This window comes from Hyperolius riggenbachi, chromosome 2 (assembly GCF_040937935.1).
Source record: "Hyperolius riggenbachi isolate aHypRig1 chromosome 2, aHypRig1.pri, whole genome shotgun sequence".
In the NCBI taxonomy this organism is placed as follows: Eukaryota; Metazoa; Chordata; class Amphibia; order Anura; family Hyperoliidae; genus Hyperolius; species Hyperolius riggenbachi.
In genome coordinates, this window is record NC_090647.1 from 369,536,959 (window position 1) to 369,558,158 (window position 21,200).

Here is a 21,200-nt window from a genome sequence, read left to right on the forward strand (position 1 = left end):
CATAAAACAATAGTTAATATTAATATTATATTATTAATATACCGTATATACTCGGCTATAAGTCGAGAAATTTTGGACTGACTCAAAGTATAAAAGTGGGGGGGTCGCCTTATACTCGAGATAGTCCAAAATTTCCCCACTTATAGCCAGGAATGGGGAGGCACCTCTTTCTCTCCCCCTTCCTGTAATGTTAAGCAGACAGTTTATTGAAAATCCCCCTCCCTCCCACCACCATGCAAAGGAGCCTCTTGTCACTATTTCTCCCCCCTGTGTAATCGCTAAAGTGGAAGCTTCTCACTCACTAATCCATCGGAGCACAGCGCTCTTCTCCCTGTAGTCACGCTGGCTGGGCTGTGTGTGCATCAGCTCACAGCTACGAGCCCCGATGTCATGTGACTTCATGTATCACATTACATCGGGAGCTGTAGCTTATGCATACAGCCCAGTCAGCGTGACTACAGGCAGAAGAGAGCTGTGCTCGGATGGATTAGTGTGAGTGAGAAGCTTCCACTTTAGTGATTACACGGGGGAGAGATAGAGATAAGAGACTCCTTTGCGTGGTGGTGGCTGGTGGGAGGGAGGGGGATTTTCAGTAAACTGTCTGCTTTGCAGCGCGGGATAGGGCAGTGAGTGATTGCTGGCTTCAGTGATCACACAGAGGGGGGAGAGGTAGAGAGAAGAGGCCTCTTTGCATGGTGGTGGGAGGGAGGGGGGCTTTTTAGCAAGCTGTCTGCCAACACTGCTGGGAAGGGGACACAGGGGAATAGCTATTGCCCACCAGTGACTGCACAGGCAGGGGGACACAGGGGCCTCACAGCAGGAGCCACACAGCCAGGCGGACACAGAGGCCACACAGCCAGGGGGACACAGAAGCCACACAGCCAGGGGAAACAGGGGCCACACAGCCAGGGGAAACAGGGGCCACACAGCCAGGGGAAACAGGGGCCACACAGCAGAAGCCACACAGCCAGGGGAAACAGGGGCCACACAGCCAGGGGAAACGGGCCACACAGCCAGTGGGACACAGATGACACACAACTAGAGGGGCCACACAGCCAGGGGGACAAAGGGGCCACACTGCTAGAAGGGCCACACAGCCCTTAACTTTGCTGCACCGACTTATATTTGAGTAATTAATAAATTCCTGTTTAAGAGGGTCAAATATTGGGGTCGACTTATACATGAGGTCGACTTGTATCCGAGTATATACGGTAATGATAGCATACAAAATGGACCCATACCTATGCAAAAAGGCATAGTCTACCATTTTCTAGAAACTGCATATTAAGCATGGAATGAGGATATGGGCTTTCTGTAGAGGATAACTGGTTGCAATTCCTTCCCATGCCGAGGTTAAACACACCCCATTTAAACAAAAATTGGTCTTTTACCCCACTCATTGTAAGTGTCTGTTTATTTGCACATTTTACAAGCTCGTTCTCAAACAATTTAAGGAAGTATGTCACAATCATTCCCACCAAAACCACCATAATTTGAATAAGAATGAAAGGGATGCATTAAAAATATGGCCACCAATAAGATTTTGGTTGTGAAACAAGCAGACAAGGGAGGTGGGATTGTTATAATGGCTCACGATATATACAAAAAAAGAGGGGTTGAGATTACAATCTGATTCTTCTACATACTGTATGTACTGTTTTCAATTGATCCAAATGTCAACTTCAAAGAGATTTTGTCAGAGATTGTGGATAATGCATTTCAGAATTGTATCATTAATGAGAATAAGAAAAGGATTTTTACGGATGCAAAATCCCACAATACCTTTGGTGGCCATACACGGTACAATAAAAACGTTAAATTTTCCTGTTTATTTGATCTAAATGATCAAATTGAATGAAAGTTGAAAATATTATTTTTTTTTTTCGATCAAGAAATTTGAACGATTATCCCGTTTTTTCGGGAAAAATGATCGGACATGCTGGAAAAATCTTTATATTCGATCTAACGGAATAATCAAACTAAATTATCTAATTGAAAAATTGTACCATTTATGGCCACCTTTACTTCAGCCACATAGCAAAGGTACATAAGAATGTTGAACATCCTCCAAGCAGACCCATAGTGGCTGGGATGGGTGGTTTTCTAGTCAATATTTCCTCCCATGTGGATTATTGCCTCCAACCCTGTGTTTACAGAGCTGAGACATATACCAAAGGCTCCCTGCGTGTTCTTGACATCCTGTCCAACTAAACCTGGGAGGATGGGTACCAGTGGCCTTCTCTGGATGTGACCTCCTTATACACATGTATATCACATGAAAAAAAGTGCTTGAGGCCACCTAATATTTTCTGGGCAAGGACAATACACTTCTTCCAGAGCAAGTGAGCTTCATTATTGACCATTATTATTAAGATTTGCTCTCTCACACAACTATTTTTCATATATGGATTGCCTGTATTTAAAGAATTTGTGGGACTTCAATGGGGCTGGTTTTACCCCGAGCTTTACAAATCTTTATATGGCTCACTGGCAGAATCAACAGATCTTGATGAAAAACTCATAAACAAAGATATCTGGTATTTTACACCCATTATATAGACGATGTGTTGATTATCTGGGATGGCAGTAAGGACTAATTTATTGAAATTGTCAATTTCTGAAACAACAATCAGTTTGATCTTGCATTTACCTGTGTGATCAACGAAGACTGTATCATTTTTCTGGATCTGGAACTTATGGTAGATAAAAAGTACAATAAGATTTTTGTTTTAAGACCCATTTTAAGCCTACAGCAGGCCATTCATATCTTCATGCATCCATCCTCATCCTTGCTGGATATGTAATATGCCGTGGGGCCAATTCTGCAGACACAGGCAGAATTGCATGTCTGACTATGAGACATTTTTAGAAAAGGGTCATCAACAGCAACATTTTCAGGACACAATGAATGAGTTCTGGAACATTAACATGATAAAAGTCAGATAAACATAGAAAAAAATGCCCACAACAAAAAGGCCCCATGCTTTTTCACCACCTACAGCAAAGAGGCCAACCAGGTGATGAATATAATAAATAGGAACTAGCCACTAGTGCTTCAGGACCCGGTGTGAACCACTTAATGACAAGTGGATATACTATATATATATATATATATATATATATATATATATATATATATATATATATATATATATATATATATATATATATAAAAGAAATGAGGAGCTGCAGCACACGGCTCTTTATTGAGCAAATCAAGCAGATACAGGTAGCAGACGTTTCGGTTGTGTCCAGCCTTCCTCAATGCTAAAGTAATATGTGTAACATACAAATATATACCCGCCCAACAGGAAGTGACATACAAAGTATACACCCATTAAGGCAGATAGCAAAACAATGAGTTCAAAAAGCTACAGATAGTGTTAGGTTCACACTTATCTGTTCCAAAAGGCAGTCCATATATCAAGTTCCTGTGTCTTTATCCAGTTCATATCGTCCAATATGTAGGTACATAATCTGAAATGTCATAAATAACATATCTTGAGTATATCATAAATATATCATAAATATAAATGCAGGTCAAAGTCACTATTCAAACCGTGTGAGTGTTGGGACCCAAGTTTATGGATCCACATTACCTCTCGCTTTTTAAGGAGCAAAACCCGGTCCCCTCCTCTTCTGGGTCTCGGTATGTGATCTATAATGGTGAACTTGAGATCCGTATCCCTGTGGCCCATAGATCTCCAATGTCTAGCTACCGGAAGGTCAGAAGATCCTCCCCTGACAGAGCTCCTATGCTGGCTAATACAGTCCCGTACTTTTTGTGTGGTTTCCCCCACATATCGCAAGCCTAAAGGGCATGTTAACATGTACACCACAAAGGAGCTCTGGCAGGTGAGGAAATGTCTGATCTGAAAGTTGTCCCCAAATGTAGACCCCTTAATCATGTCTTGGCACTCAGTACATGAAAGACAGGGAAATGACCCTTTTCGTCTAGGGCCCAAAAAGCTGGTGATCTCACCAGTTGTGGGTAAAACATCGGCTCTAACCAACCTGCTGCCTATGGTCTCATTGCGCCTATAGGCTGGTATAGGAGGGGTATGAAATTCAGGAATTTCTGGATATGCGCTGCCCAGAATGTGCCAGTGGCTCCTAACGCATGCCATAACTTTATTGGATGAACTGTGAAAGTGGCACACAAAGGGCAGCCGCACACCCCGATCTCTTCCACCCGTCCCCACTTTGTTATCAACAGATTTAACCTTCTCCAGTTCCTCCTGAATCAAATCGGAGAGGTACCCACGCTCAGAGAGCTTATCAGCCATCTGCTGTCTCCTATTGTCAAGGACTTGACAATCAGTCACTATTCTTTCAACGCGGAGCAATTGGCTCCTTGCTACCGATTTGAAGACAGCAGGTGGATGAAAGCTCTCGTAGCGCAGTAATTGGTTACGGTCGGTAGGTTTCTGGTAAAAATCTGATACCAGACCATCCCCACAACGTCTGATCGTAGTGTCTAGGAAGTTCAATTCCATACGATCATATGTAATTTCAAATTTTAGGTTGGCATGAAACTGGTTGAGATCATGATGGAAGGACAGCAGGGATCCAATGTGGCCCCGCCACACCGCAAAGATGTCGTCAATGAAAAGCCACCAGACGCCACAGTGTCTGGTGTACGCCTCATTGTTATAGACATGTGTACTCTCAAAGCGGTGCACCGCTATAATTACAATTACATTATAATAACATTTAACATCAAATAAATTGTAATGCAACTCATCATAATGCACAATCACTGGGAGCTCTGCTCTTGTTTCCCTGCAACTAGCTGGTCCCATCTCGGTTATGGGAGACAAAGACACCCAAAGTGTATGTCCAGTCTACTCCATAATCTGCACACTTGAATGTGTTTTCTCCATGCAGATAAAAGCTGACAGCAGTGAAGCAGTGCACACATTTTCTCTATCAATTACATGCGCTTCTGTGATAAAGCACACCTGCTTTCACAGATACAGACACACATGATATGCAGAAAATGCATACAGAAAAATGCACACAGAAAACTGACAGTCTTGTGTGCTCCCAGCCTCAGCCTCTCATTATTACACTCACTCTGTCTTCCTCTGGTGGTGCAGAACTGGATCTGCAGACTCCTACGGCATCACTACAGTACACCACACTTGTGGAGGGCGTAGGGAGGCTGGAGGTAGGGTACACAAGACCCTGCTGCACACTGAATAGGTACTGTCTACAAATATTTGTCTACAAAACGTATGAGTCCTTATCTGTGGCTGAGCAGATGCAGTCATTTCAACAATTGTGGGAGAGCATAAAGCTTTTTTTCTCCGCACCCTTAGTTCGCAGTCTCTCAGGACAGAGACAGGCAGAGCCTGCTGTGAATGAATTGAAAGGCAAATTACTCTGCAGGAGGTAGGTCAGGGTCCAGTGAAATACATCCTGTGGACCACTATTAGGCCATGGACCCGGGGTTGGGGACCAGTGAATTTAGGGCATTTGCCCTGGGAGTGTTCCCGCTTAATTGAGTGCATTTATTCCTTTGATTATTGCTGAACAACTTAAGTTCAAAGATGTAAGGGGAGATGCAGAGAGCCCAGTATAGTGTAGTATGCACTGTGAAAATGGATGTGGGGAGTAAGTATAGGTGAATTATACTCACAAACAAGGGTTACCATCCAGGTAACCACTAAGAAGGCAGGTGGGAGATTAGACCTGTCCCCGAAGTCGCTCTCTGTAGATCGGGAAGAAAGGAGAATTCCCCTCCACCAGGGGTGGAAACAACCGGAGTAGTAGTAGTACAGAGGTGCCAACAGGGTAAAATCCCGTTTCTTTAAAATGGTTAAAATGAAGTAGGTAGTGGTGGACTTACCCCTCCAAAGCAGACACAAAAATTGCCGATTCGAGCAAAAATCTGTTTATTTACATACTCAGATCAAGGTGTAACGTGTTTCGTGGGTATATCCCATTTCTACAGGCAGTAAAAAGGAGCATATAACAAGTGCGGTCTAGTATGTAGCCTGGCGCCTCTGGACAGAGGCGCCAGACTATGTACCGGACCGCACTTGTTATATGCTCCTTTTTACTGCCTGAGGAAATGGGATATACCCGCGAAACGCATTGCACCTTGTTCTGAGTATGTAAGTAAACTGAATTTTGATTGAATCAGCAATTTTTGTGTTTGCTTTGGAGGGGTAAGTCCACCATTACCTACTTCATTTTAACCATTTTAAAGAAAAGTGATTTTATCATGTTGGCGCCTCTGTACTACTACAACTTAAGTTCAAAGATCATGCTGGGCATTAAAAGGAAAAGGTTTTCCACTGGCAAATGCAAATATGTAGACATACAATGACCATCCCGAATTATAAGGTATCTTAGCAAAGAATGCTAGTTAGCAACAAGCTTTGCTTTAATGAGGACCATTTATGGAATATAAATGCTTGCAGAAATGTTGATGCTAGGGTTTATCTGCTCTTTGAGCTGAACACAAGTGGAACAATTACCCAAACTAATCAAACAAGTACTCAGCAGTTAAATGTAACATATTCAGAAAGGTTGCTCTGTGCATTCCTTTTGCTCCAGTGTTGCTTGAACATTGGTTAATAATTTAGACTCAGAAAGGTCCAATGTGCACTGCTACTCTGCATGATATTGTAATGCTGGTCATGATGGAAAGTTATGTAGTCTTTGTGGCTACTTCTCATGCGCCACAAAAGTTAATACATGAATTTCATTTATCAGAGAAAATTTTGTTTTTTTCTTGTTTGAATTACCAAGAAAATGCGTGTACAATGCCTGTAAAAGCTTCTGTCTTTGGATTCTACTGTTTTAGTGATACACTGAAAAATACAGAAAAACAGCAACATAGATGTTTCAAATTACCAGAATGATATACTTTTTATTTCTTTTTTTACACATGTAAAAAATAGCAAAATACTACCAGTATGTTCTTTAGCTTGTTTTTTTTTGTTGTTGTTGTTGTTGTTTTGTTTTTTTTACTTTTTATAGTTCAAGGGTAAGAAAACATATTTCACTCTAAATATCCCCTTCCAAGTCTGTACGATAAATAATAAAGTGTTTTTATTTCCTTTCCATTTAGGATTTTTTATTTTTAAGACTATAAAATTGAAACTTTTTTTTACAGCTGACAGAAGTTTTCTAGGCAGACAAAATGTAATACCAAACTCACACAGTCAGCAGCAGAAATAATGACGCTCTTTCTGTGTGGATCCCCCCTATATGTCTGCTTCCACTGATTTATTATTGAATATTCACTCTTCAAAGTTCTGTCCAGTGTAGTACTACTCCTGCCTGTGTAAGTGCCTGCTGTTCTAGCTTGTGAAGTGATGTAAAGTGCAGATAGCTAGTAAGTGGCACAAAGATAGCACAAAGAAGAAAGTGAATTAGCAGAATTATGGAAGAATGCTTTTCATAAGAATGCAATTGCCTGTAAAGATGGAACCTAGGAAGAGGTTAACTAAGGAAATACAATGTACTATAGTTATCTTTTTTCAAACAGCTCGTTCCTAGAAAAGAGAATGCTGACCTGTGTGATTAGTAAGAAGTCCTGTGCCTGTTAAAATGAGAGACTTGCATATTTAATAAAAACTGCAAGTTAATACCAGAACAAATCTTTTCATGAAAGCATTTTTAACCTTTCCACAAGTGGATTTTTTCCCCTTTTTTTTTTGTTGTCTTTCTATTAGAGGAAAAGTGAGACAAAGAAATAAAACTATCTTTACTTACCTGGAGCTTCTTGAAGCCCCTACAAGTCACATGTGTCCCTCGCCGCAGCTTCTCCAGGCTGGCAGCCTCTGATGGGTCATCGTCTTCTGCAGATGTGCGGGCATGCAAATGCTCCCATGTCATCGGGAATGTCCTGCGACTAGGCAGTATTACTGTGCAGGTGCAGTACGTTCCTGATGACGAGGGGGCACACATGTGCAGAAGACACAGCCTTTAGAATGTGTGTGTGTGTGGGGGGGGGGGGGGGGCAGGTGGGAAGGATAGCTTATTGGCTGCCATGTGACTGCTGACTCTGGGGTGAAGGGTTCATTTTTGGCTCCAGGGATGGTCGCTGGATTCCGTGGAATTAAAAATTCCGTGATTCCGGACAGAATTTGATGATTGCTATATCACTATGGCGGAATTTCCGTGGAAAAATATAAAATTCCGCGGAATTTTACGGAATTCAAATTTTTTTTCCCACCGAACTGATTTCTGCCTAATAAGATGAATTTCTACTCGACTTCCTCCCTCTCTCCCTCCCGGAGGGAGGAAGGTCTCACCTTCCAGGGAATTGTAGGATTTCAAAAGCCAGCTTACATACCTTGGCTGGGAAGCGAACCCAGGTCTAGTGCTTGGTAGGTAGCTCTCTTCACCACTATACCACCACCAACACTACATGCTGAAGCCAGCCTAGCATGTACCATTATGATATATCCAAGAGAAAAATGAGCTTGCTTAGGGATTTGTAGGATATCAAAAGCCAACTCACATTCATTGAAATCGAACCCAGGCCTGCCGCTCTGTAGGCTGCTATCCTAACCATTATACCACCAACACAACACACTACAATGCAATATGCTGAAGCCAGCCTAGCATGTACCATTGTGATATACCCAAGAGAAAAATGAGCTCTTTCTAGGACTAGATGCCATTGAACTGAATTTTCAGCTTAAAACCATCAACGGATACCGGTAGAATTTCACAGGCAATTTCGGAATTCCGCCGGAACGCAACACTTGGGGAGCCCTTCGGAGGCCACCAATACGGGGGAGAGCCCGTTGGAAAAACTCATGCTGTTATGTTGTGGAGAACTTTGTAAGTGCAATACATTTTAAAGTGTTTTAAGCTAAAACGGTTTTACGCTATAAGAGGTTTTTTTATTTGGAGGTCAAATATCAGCAGCTGTGAATTTCCTGAGAAGTGATGTAGCCCCTGGTGGGAACACTAAAGATACAGATTGATAAGGTCGGGGGTGACCTTGGAAAAACCCTAAGGCAGGATTAAGACCTAATTGGAGGTCTTGGAAGAGGGTGAGTCCCTTTCCAATATTTGGTGTGGTGGTGGTGATAATCAAGGTCCAGAAACTACAGAGAAGTATCTGTTTGAGAACGAGAGACTGTGTCTCCTAGGAACAGCAGGATTGTGTGGCGCTATAATATTGAACATTATTGTACATTGGTCAGTGTTATTTTGCAAATGATTATCAGATAATTTTCGCAGATCGCTTATTTTTAAGGGCTTTGCAATGATTTGTATCTAATGCATGTAAATAGTTGAAGGGCTCGTTCTACTAAGTGCAAATTTGCATTAGTATTGACACCAATTTAATTTCAATGGTGAACTTTTCATTATATGCTTTCTTTTGTAATCTGCTCAATGCAAAATAAAATCTGACTGTTTGCAGCAGATTTTTGCACCACATATTGTTGCACATGCAATTCACATGTAATAAAAGTCAATGGTCCTGCATGTGATTTTCTATGTGAAAAAATGCACCTATTTTCCCATCTAACATCCTGTGTAGTTACAGTGGCGTGCCTATAAATCCACCACTGGGACATTTGGGTGCAGGGTAAAGCCAATAAATGGCTTACCCGGCTCCTGCACAAGTCCCAGCAGCATTAATTAGTATTCCACCTCCAGGCCATCATGGATAGTCTAGGAAACATGTAATTCGAGAAGATCTGTTGGGTCCCAGATTGGAGCAGAATTGGGAACATAATGACTTTAGTATAGTCCTGCAATATACATCGCAGTCAAATAAAATCACGAACATAATCCGCAAACATTGGGATGTGTTGAGGGAGGACAAGGTTATTGGTGACCGATTACCACCTGTTCCCAAGGTGGTATTCAAAAGGGCTCCCAATTTGGGATTATCTATTGCAACTGCAGCCAATGAAAACAAGGGGAGGGAGGATAGTGGGAGGGGGAGGGGTAGAGCAGGGTTCATGAGATGTGGGTTGTGCCTAAATTGCAAGAGGACCAACAATCCGGGTAGAATAGTGGAGGTAGAAACTATGGACTCAGTAAAATATAAGATTAGAGATCCCATTACCTGCACTACTTGTGGGGTGATTTATTGTATCCAATGTCCCTGCAATAAAAGATATATTGGGAGAACTAAGAGGTCATTGCAGAGTAGGGTAGGGGAACATTTTAATAATATTCTTAAAAGGAGTGAGGGACACCCGCTCTCTAAACATTATAAGGAACAACATGGGGGTATCTTAAGGGGTACCATATTTTTCGGTCTTGAGATTGTAGAACGCAGTGGGAGGGGAGGGGACTATATAAAGAAAATGTCACGGAATGAATCCAGGTGGATCTTTCAGCTAGACACCATCATTCCCAAGGGTCTGAATAGCGAAATGGAATTCTTTGCTTTTTTTGAGTAGGAACAGCACACTCAGGGTGGTAGTGACTAATATAGAACACACCCTGTGGATATAAATAGAGGGGAAGGTGTTGGGAACTGGGAGACTAATGTCTGAGGTTGGGGTAGATATGTGTGTATATGGATGTAAGCTTAAGGGTATGTGAGTGGAATGATGATCTGGTACTTTTTGCCTAATTGATGATCTGGTACTTTTTGCCTAATTTTGTATGACGCATTTGCACGCAATTTGTCTATATACAGATCACTCTCTAGCGGAGTTTTTAGCTTGTTTTTATTTTATTTTTTATATTAATTTTCATTTTTATTTTATTTTTTATAATAGGGATAATATCGGAGAAAATTGCTCAGCCCACTGTGACCTACGACCCCATGAATAAGGGGGTTGGACGATCTGCGAGTTGATATTTAAGAAGCAGGGAGAATCGGGACCTTAAGGCAGCCATACACTGGTCGATGTGCCATCAGATCGACCAGCTGACAGATCCCTATCTGATCGAATCTGATCAGATAGGGATCGTATGGCTGCCTTTACTGCAAACAGATTGTGAATCGATTTCAGCCTGAAACCGATCACAATCTGTTCAGCTGCTCCTGCCGCCTGTCCTCCCCCCGCGCATACATTACCTGACGCTGGCTCCCGGGCATCTTCTCCACGCTGCACCGCTCTGTTCTTGCTCCATCTCGGCGCTTCCTGTGTCACTCCGTGACCAGGAAGTTCAAATAGAGCGCCCTCTATTTGAACTTCCTGGGTCACTGCAGTGACCCAGGAAGCGCCGGGATGGAGCGGGTGCAGCGCTGAGAAGATGCGGAGAAGACGCCCGGGAGCCCGCATCAGGTAATGTATTTTTCATCGGATCGGCCGCCGCTAGCGACGCGCACTTTACCCGCGGGTGATCGAGGGTAATTTCCCGCACGGCGCGATCGACGGACCGATCCGATTTCGGGAGGAAATCGGATCGTCGGCGGCGTTTACCGCGAACGATTGGCAGCAGATTCGATCCCAGGATCGAATCTGCTGTCGAAACGGCCGGGAATCGGGCCAGTGTATGGCCACCTTTAGACTCACAAAATCCTCCTGAGGAAGGCCACCGCTAAGTGGCTGAAATGCATTGAGGTTTTAGACTTTTAAAAATATATACACTCTCTAAGATTAAGGAGCTTGCTGGAACTTGAATTATCCGCAGAAGCGCGCAGCGGTATCCTGTGTATTAAAGAGAACCTGTACTGAGTAAAAATATTTAAAATAAACACATGAGGTAACTTCAAATGAACATTACATAGTTACCTTGCCATCAGTCCCTCTCAGAAGCTCACCATTTTCTTCTGACAATAATCCCTTCCAGTTCTGACAAGATTTGTCAGATCTGAAATATATCAGTTGCTGTCAGTAAAATATCAGTTGCTGTCAGTTATAGCTGAGAGGAAAACTGCTATACCAGGTAATGTCCATGTTTCCCTATGGCTCAAGTGGGCGATGTTACAGTTTAACTGTGTGCTGACCAGGAAGCTGTTATGGGGTAATGGCCATTTTCAAAATGGAGGACGGAAAATTCCCTTGATCACAGTGAACAAACAGGACACAGGACAGGAGAAAGACACTGAGGAGAAGACTACATGGAAGGTAAGTATGACTTGTGTATGCTTATTTTGACTTTTAATGTTCAGTTCAGGTTTTCTTTAACCACTTGAGGACCCACCCTTTACCCCCCCTTAAGGACCAGCGCTGTCTTAGATGATCTGTGCTGGGTGGGCTCTGCAGCCCCCAGCACAGATCAGCGTGCAGGCAGAGCGACCAGATCGCCCCCCTTTTTTCCCCACTAGGGGGATGATGTGCTGGGGGGGTCTGATCGCTCCTGCCTGCCGGGTGTTGCGGGGGGGGGCACCTCAAATCCTCCCCCTCCCTCTCCTACCTGGCCCCCCCTGGAGATCCGGGCTGCACAGGACGCTATCCGTCCTGTGCAGCCAGTGACAGGCTGTCTCCTGTCACATGGCGGCGATCCCCGGCCGCTGATTGGCCGGGGATCGCCGATCTGCCTTACGGCGCTGCTGCGCAGCAGCGCCGTACAATGTACACAAAGCGGATTATTTCCGCTTGTGTTTACATTTAGCCTGCGAGCCGCCATCGGCGGCCCGCAGGCTATTCACGGAGCCCCCCGCCGTGAATTGACAGGAAGCAGCCGCTCGCGCGAGCGGCTGCTTCCTGATTAATCAGCCTGCAGCTGGCGACGCAGTACTGCGTCGCTGGTCCTGCAGCTGCCACTTTGCCGACGCACGGTATAAGCGTGCGGTCGGCAAGTGGTTAAGCTCCAGCGGACTCTATGGTGGTGACGTCACCCGAACCTATCCAATACGAGTGAGAAGCGGCTGGAAGTGCGGCGAGCGGACAACTGTGTCTACAGCACGGAAGTGACGTAGGCGGGCACTTGGAGACCAGCGCTAACGTGAGTAGTCTGACAACAGACGGTCTCGGTCTTGCAACGGCAGAGAGAGCCATTGAGGGTACCTTGCAAATACCTGAGGACATCAGCGGACCAAACTGTGAGTGTGGCACCTCTGTTTTTACAGATTGAACTAGGACGAGTAACCCATATTGAATGAAGAACAAACCTATGCGGTGATGGAAACCTGATGTACATAGGACACTTCATAGGGGAACTACTCTAGGACAACACTGAGCAATATCTTTTACATGAGAAAGCAAAATTTTTGTTCTCCATACATTATCTGATATCTCTTTGATCTTTTTTCACTTTTAATTTTTTTTGACCAATTTGACTTTGATTTTTAAAGAGTTCATCGGACTTTTTTTAGAAGGGCCCTTCTAGTATGTGCATGAAAGAGTGGTGCAGGTTGAATGAGTGACTATTTAAAGTGCAATATTTGGTATAAGTAATTGAGGTTTTTATTGAGGAGTTTTATCCAATAAAAAGAAAAATTAGATTTGAACTTTAAGCGCGTGTAGACACATTTTTTGTATTTTCTGGCTGTTTATGAGGTTTTAAGGGACCCCTCAGTACTACACGCTGCTCGTATTAATAGCTGATCCCCTCCAAGCGCCTGGTAAAACTTTATTCTAAAACATGTAATTCGGCTTCCAGCTATTGCTGGCAGCCGAATTACAGTGTTTTTATAGTAATTTGTGCTCTGTCTTTTGACGGCAACCAAATTACTCACTGAGCGCAGCCTATTACGGCCTAAGGTGGTGTCGGCTGCGCCCAAATCTCCTGCACTGTTTTTACAGCACTTGTCACAGAGAGGTCATGTTGCTATGTGGATTAAAAAAAATCGAATACGAAAATTTGGATTCAAAACGCATGCTTTTTCACAAATTTTCAATAAAAATGCATGTCCGAAACTGGACGCAAATCGCATGTGAGACAGCGGAAATGGGCACCTATACTTGACTTCACCTAAAAACCGGGTCTCCTACCTATGCCTAGCTAACTACTGGGGCACCTACCTATGCCTATCTACCTATACTGGGACACCTACCTATGCTTACCTACCTATACAGGGACTCCTACCAATGCCTAGCTAACTACTGGGGCACCTACCTATGCCTACCTACCTATACTGGGACTCCTACCTATTCCTAGCTAACTACTGGGGCACCTACCTATGCCTATCTATGCCTATACTGGGACACCTACCTATGCCTATCTACCTATACTGGGACACCTACCTATGCCTACCTACCTATACTGGGTCTCCTAACTATGCCTAGCTAACTACTGGGGCACCTAACTATGCCTACCTACCTATACTGGGACTCCTACTGTGATTTCTCCAGTTCTCTAATTTTATCTAAGAGTAAGTACAAGTTTTTTGTTTGGGATTTTTTAGTTAGGGAACCTATTTTGATTAATGAACCCCTTATTAGAGATGGCCCGAACCTCCGATTTTTGGTTCGCGAACTTCCGCGAAAGGTTCGGTTCGCGCGAACTTTCGCGAACCGCAATAGACTTCAATGGGGAGGCGAACTTTGAAAAATAGAAACACTTATGCTGGCCACAAAAGTGATGGAAAAGATGTTTCAAGGGGTCTAACATCTGAGTTTTAGCATGGATGAGTGGGATAGATGCTAAAAGTCCCGGGGAAAAATCTGGATTTGATGCAAAGCAGTGCTTTAAGGGCAGAAATCACATTGAATGCTAAATTGCAGGCCTAAAGTGCTTTAAAACATCTTGCATGTGTATACATCAATCAGGGAGTGTAATTAGAGTTCTGCTTCACACTGACACACCAAACTCACTGTGTAACGCACCGCAAACAGCTGTTTGCGTAGTGACGGCCGTGCTGGAGTGGTGCGCACCATGGCAAGAGTGCAGGCTATGGCGGTTTTCAAGCCCATATGGTCGGGCTGAGGTAGCTGAATGACAGAACAACAGTGACTTAATGTCCAGCTGATCGAATTTGGTCTGTCCACAATGAAGCAACGACCTTATTATCTTCTTGTATGTAGGTAGGCATAGGTAGGTGTCCCAGTATAGGTAGGTAGGCATAGGTAGGTGTCCCAGTATAGATAGATAGGCATAGGTAGGTGTCCCAGTAGTTAGCTAGGCGTAGGTAGGAGTCCCAGTATAGGTAGGTAGGCATAGGTAGGTGCCCCATTAGTTAGCTAGGCATAGGTAGGAGTCCCAGTATAGGTAGGTAGGCATAGGTAGGTGTCCCGGTATAGGTAGATAGGCATAGGTAGGTGCCCCAGTAGTTAGCTAGGCCTAGGTAGGAGTTCCAGTATAGGTAGGTAGGCATAGGTAGGTGTCCCAGTATAGGTAGATAGGCATAGGTAGGTGCCCCAGTAGTTAGCTAGGCATAGGTAGGAGTCCCAGTATAGGTAGGTAGGCATAGGTAGGAGTCCCAGTATAGGTAGATAGGCATAGGTAGGTGCCCCAGTAGTTAGCTAGGCATAGTTAGGAGACCCAGTATAGGTAGGTAGGCATAGGTAGGTGTCCCAGTATAGGTAGATAGGCATAGGTAGGTGTCCCAGTATAGGTAGATAGGCATAGGTAGGTGCCCCAGTAGTTAGCTAGGCATAGGTAAGAGTCCCAGTATAGGTAGGTAGGCCTAGGTAAGTGCCCCAGTAGTTAGCTAGGCATAGGTAGGAGTCCCAGTATAGGTAGGTAGGCATAGGTAGGTGTCCCAGTATAGGTAGATAGGCATAGGTAGGTGTCCCAGTATAGGTAGATAGGCATAGGTAGGTGCCCCAGTAGTTAGCTAGGCATAGGTAGGAGTCCCAGTATAGGTAGGTAGGCCTAGGTAGGTGCCCCAGTAGTTAGCTAGGCATAGGTAGGAGTCCCAGTATAGGTAGATAGGCATAGGTAGGTGCCCCAGTAGTTAGCTAGGCATACGTAGGAGACCCAGTATAGGTAGGTAGGCATAGGTAGGTGCCCTAGTATAGGTAGGTAGGCATAGGTAGGTGCCCTAGTATAGGTAGGTAGGCATAGGTAGGTGTCCTCGTATAGGTAAGTAGGTGCCCCAGTAGTTAGGTAGGCATAGGTAGGTGTCCCAGTATAGATAGTTAGGCAGGGCCTGGCTGGCACAGTAATAGCAATTACCAAGGTCCAGTTGCAACAGATAGGGCTGTATAATGCAGTGTCAGTGGGCAACACAAAAAAAAACACATCAGGAGAACATTAGCTCTCAAAAGAGATGTTGAGGGGTGCTATTTTAGCAATAACAATCAGCCAGGAGCAAGCTAACAAGCTTACAAGAGCCTAACTAATCTTTCCCTATGAGAGTCTGCCAGCAGCTGTCTCTCCACTAATTAATGCAGGCACACAAGTGAGTGTAATGGCCAGCGCTGCCTGCCTTTTATAAGGGGGGGAGTGGCTCCAGGAGAGAGTGTAGCCTAACTGGCTACAATGTGCCTGCTGACTGTGATGTAGAGGGTCAAAGTTGACCCTAATGGTGCACTATGGGGGTGAACCGAACTTCCGGAACGTGAACCACCGGAAGTTCGCCGGGAACCGTTCGCCAGCGAACCGTTCGGGCCATCTCTACCCCTTTTAACTGCTTTAAAGGCTAGCCATGTTATTGCCTCTCCAACTTCCGTCCCCTCATTCAGATCAAAATATTCTTGGATACTCTTTAAGATTTATTTTTTATTTTTTTTCGGAGTGAAGTAAAGAGTTATTGAGCCTCCAAGGAGGTCTGGGAGAGGTATGGGATAGCAAGTCCACCTGTAAAGAGATTAGAGCGTGGCCTGACAACGTAATAGAATGTATTGCTGAGTTTGAAATCTTCAGCAGAGAGTTTCTGTCTACTAGAAATAGAATGATTCCTGAATATGAGTGATGGACGTGTGAAAAATAGGTAAAGTCTTTTTCTGGGCCATGAAAGGTCCTCCATGTATCATACACATCCCATTGGGCCAATAGTGGAGATATAGTAGGGGATGATTTAATAGTGCGGTTAGAAGAGTCCAAAGCTGCATCTGCAATAAGATTAAAGTCACCTCCTATAATTAATCCAGGTGGTTTGTTCTTTAGAACTTTAGCAAACAGTTTCTTCAAGAATCTCAGTTGTCCAGAGTTTGGGGCATATAAGTTGAGTAGGGTATAGGGTGTATGATTAATTGTACATGAGATTAGTAAAAATCTGCCTTGGTTGTCTTTTTCAACAGATTTGATTGAGACTAGAAGGTCTTTGTGGAACGCGATTATTACTCCTCTTTTTTTTGTGAAAGCTGTTGTATACGATTTGTGGGTAGTTAGGATGACACATGTAGGCGCATTTCCTTCTTTAAAATGCGTTTCCTGTGCAAAAAAGATATCTGATTTTAATCTAATGGCTTCCTTCCACATAGAATGGCACTTCACTGGCATGTTGATGGAAATGAGATTAATCATAAGTTTTCTAAAGTAGGTTAGTAGTGTGCTGGTATAGTTTAAGTACTTGTGATATTGTTAATTCATATAGCGACCAGAGATACTCCGAGGATTTGGGAGGGAGGGAGGAAAGGGACCATCCTTGATTGCATAGGAGCTTATCTAACATTGGAAGAGTTTCTTGAAAAAAATTAGAAGAAAAAGTAAAGCATATGTGTAGCGATAAAAAATAAATGAGCAAGTTGCAGTAAACGTCTCTGAAGTGTGGGAGACAACAACAGAATAGCTCTTGGTGAAAGAGTGTCATTCTGAATGTGGTAACTATGTTCTTTCTATAGAGTTAGCAGACTCCTTTAAGATGCCGAGTGCCAGTCTTGTGGGACTTTGGTGGCAGGGGAAAAACGTTGTTGTTTCGGGGTTTCGTCTTTAGGTTTTATTCCCCAGGATGCTAACAGCTTTTCCCCCCACACTCCCTACTCTGTATTCTCTTCCCTGTCTCTTCTTCTTTCTCTCTTTCCTACCATCTCCTTCCTATTATGTTTATTACTCTGTTTTATACACCTTCCTCAGGGTGTATAATCAGCAATGTCTGACCTTAAGAGTCTGAAGCCTACAAAATGACATCTTCTTTTAGGCAGTCCTCTGCAGCACTAATGGCATAACTGAAACGCTGCTCTCCTGTGGCAAAACGAGGCCTTAATCACCCCAAATACTAGGGCAAAAATCCACGACTTTCCAGGCTGTGGATTGTGCTGCCCGGGGAGGCAGAGCTTAGCGCTGTAGCTCTGCCTCCAGAATAGCAGCGTTTCAGTTATGCCATCAATGCTGAAGAGGACTGCCTAAAAAAAGGTAATTTTGTACGCTTCAGTTCAGACTCTCTTTAACTACCTTAATGTTATTAATTTATATAGCACAGATTTCTTCTCTGGTGCTCTACAGGGTACATAGTCATGTCACTAAATGTCAGGGAAGGCCCTGTCTAGGGGAACTTAAGGAGAAGCATGTGATCAGTTTGAATTTTTGGCTACCTATACTCCAGCACCTATAGCTCGCTACCTAAACTGAGGGCACCTTGTGTACGCTACCTCGTATGGTTACCGGGGACTACCAGCATTTTGCTAGTATTTGGATCCACCCACAGCACATCTTGGCCACACCCAATTTTTCAGCGTTTTGCTCTTTCTTTGGTGTTGATTTTTTGACGAAATGTGCTTTGCGTGCCACTAATTTCGGGGAGGGGGGCCTCAAGTCAGTGCGTGCCGCTGGGGCTGATGGAAGAGGAGAGGATGTATGTGTGTAGCAGGAGCTGCCATGCGGTGAGTGACACACACCGAGCAGACATGAGTGGGAGCAACTGTGCTGAGGGCGGCAGGAAGAGCATTTTGTGGGGAAATGTGCTGCCAGTAAGATTGCATTTGTGGGGAAATGTGCTGCCAGTAAGATTGCATTTGTGGGGAAATGTGCTGCCAGTAAGATTGCATTTGTGGGGAAATGTGCTGCCAGTAAGATTGCATTTGTGGGGAAATGTGCTGCCAATAAGATTGCATTTGTGGGGAAATGTGCTGCCAATAAGATTGCATTTGTGGGGAAATGTGCTGCCAATCTCATTGCATTTGTGGGGAAATCTGCTGCCAATCTGATTGCATTTGTGGGGAAATCTGCTGCCAATCTGATTGCATTTGTGGGAAAATATGCTGACAATCTCATTGCATTTGTAGAGAAATATGCTGCCAATCTGATTCCATTTGTGGGGAAATCTGTTGTCAATCTCATTGCATTTTGTGGGGAAATCTTATGCGAATCTGATTGCATTTTGTGGTCGGCCAGCCTTCCACCATGTGGTCTGGAAAAAAAAACGGCCCTCCAAGCCTGTGAAGTTCGACAGCACACTGCTAAGGTCTTGTATATTTGGCCCCTCCCATGACCACGCCCACATGCTGTTGTGATCGTCCTCTTTTTTGGAAATAAATATATGGTCACCCTAGCATAATGCCCTTTGTTAGGCCCAAATAACTCAATTTTCGTTTCATCAGTCCACAGCACCTTATTCCAAAATAAAGCTGGCTTGTCCAAATGTGCTTTAGCATACCTCAAGCGGCTCTGTTTGTGCTGTGGGCGGAGAAAAGGCTTCCTCTCTGCATCACTCTCGCATACAGCATCTCCTTGTGTAAAGTGCGCTGAATGGTTGAACGATGCACAGTGACTCCATTTGCAGCAAGATGATGTTGTAGATCTTTGGTGCTGGTCTGTAGGTTGACTCTGATTGTTCTCACCATTCATCGCTTCTGTTTATCCAACATTTTTCTTGGAATGCCACTTTGAACCTTAACTTGAACTGAGCCTGTTGTTCTCCATTTTCTCATTATGTTCCTAACTGTGGAAACAGACAGCTGAAATCTCTGAGACTGCTTTCGGTATCCTTCCCCTAAACCATGATGGTGAGCAATCTTTGTCTTCAGGTCATTTGAGAGTTGTTTTGAGACCCACATGTTGCTACTCTTCAGAGAAAATTAAAACAGGAGGGAAACTTACAATTGACCCCCTTAAATACTCTTTCTCATAATTGGATTCACCTGTGTATGTAGCTCAGGGGTCACTGAGCTTACCAAGCCAATTTGAGTTCCAGTAAATAGTTCTAAAGTTTTTGGGAATCAATAAAATGACAACAGTGCCCAAATGTATGCACCTGCCCAATTTTATTTAAACCATTATTGCGCACTTTCTGTAAATCCAATAAACGTATTCTTCACTTCCCAAATATCACTGTGTGTGTCTCCTATATGATATATTTAACTGACATTTTTTTATCACAACAACCAATGATTTATACAGGAAAATCATGACGATTAACAAGGTTGCTCAAACTTTCGCATCTCACTGTATATATATATATATATATATATATATATATATATATATATATATATATATATATATATATATATATATACATATACACACACAAACATCCTTTCCTGCTTAACGGCCATGTTTTTGTTGTTGTAAATACTGCCTAAAACTGGCGATTAAAGCCAGGATCGCAGCGGAGAGGGATCCAGGCGATCACAGTGACTCGACTGGTATGTTTTTTATTGTGCAAATTAGAAAGTACAGAATCTCCAGATTCTCTTTAACTGAGAGGGATATTGGTGTTTCCTTTTAAACAATACCAGTTGCTTGTCAGTCCTTTTGATCTCTTTGACTGCAGTAGTGGCTGAATTACACGCCTGAAACAAGCATTCAGCGAATTCAGTCTGACTTCAGTCAGAGCCAGTGGTGCTCGCCAGGCATCGCAATTTCGAATTTACCCGTGATCATGGGTAGATTTTCATGGTTGCCGAAGTCGAATCCGAATTTGAAGAGCTATGCTGCTGCCGAATATGAATTCGAATGTACCCGAATAGGCGCTCTCGAATTCGGCCTTGATCACGCATGATCACAAATGCGGCTTCAGTATCCAGGGGATGACGTCATCGGGCCAATCAGAAGGCCCCCAGCTGAGGCCCTAGCAACCAATCAGAGGAGGGGAGCCTGGCCCTCCCCTCCTCTATATAAGGCGGTGGCCATGTTGCAGAGCCTGTCCTTGCTTGTGACTGAGCGGTACTGAGAGCATCTCCAGTGCTGCTGCGTGTCTAGCAAATGCTTTTCAACTGTGAAAACAGAGCGTTTTACCTCCTGAACACATTCTTAACACATTGATTATATTGATTTATAGTTAGATAGTGATTTGATTGTTATAGTACAGTCAGTGTATATACTGTATACAGTGCTAGGCTAGTGTTAGGTCTGTGTGCAGGCTAGGCCTGCTAGCCTAGGTAGCCTTAGCCTACTACTAGCTTAGGTATGTTAGGGATTATAGTTAGTTGTGTACTAGTTTACTTCTACTGTTATTCTGTGCATTTATTAGCTTCAGTACTGTGTTAGTTACTTTACAGAGGGCAGCATCTGTTGTGATCTGTGACTGCCTGTCATTTCTACCTGAC

The 21,200-nt window shown here is 43.7% G+C and overlaps 1 long non-coding RNA gene across 1 annotated transcript in view; it reads left to right on the plus strand.

Moving 5' to 3' along the window:
* The first annotated feature begins 450 nt into the window (after positions 1–450).
* The window catches only part of LOC137544489 (uncharacterized), a 74,636-nt gene continuing 53,886 nt past the window's right edge, over positions 451–21,200 (plus strand). Inside the window, exon 1 of the long non-coding RNA XR_011025881.1 lies at positions 451–492. This is a non-coding gene — a long non-coding RNA (uncharacterized lncRNA). The remainder of the gene's footprint in view (positions 493–21,200) is intronic.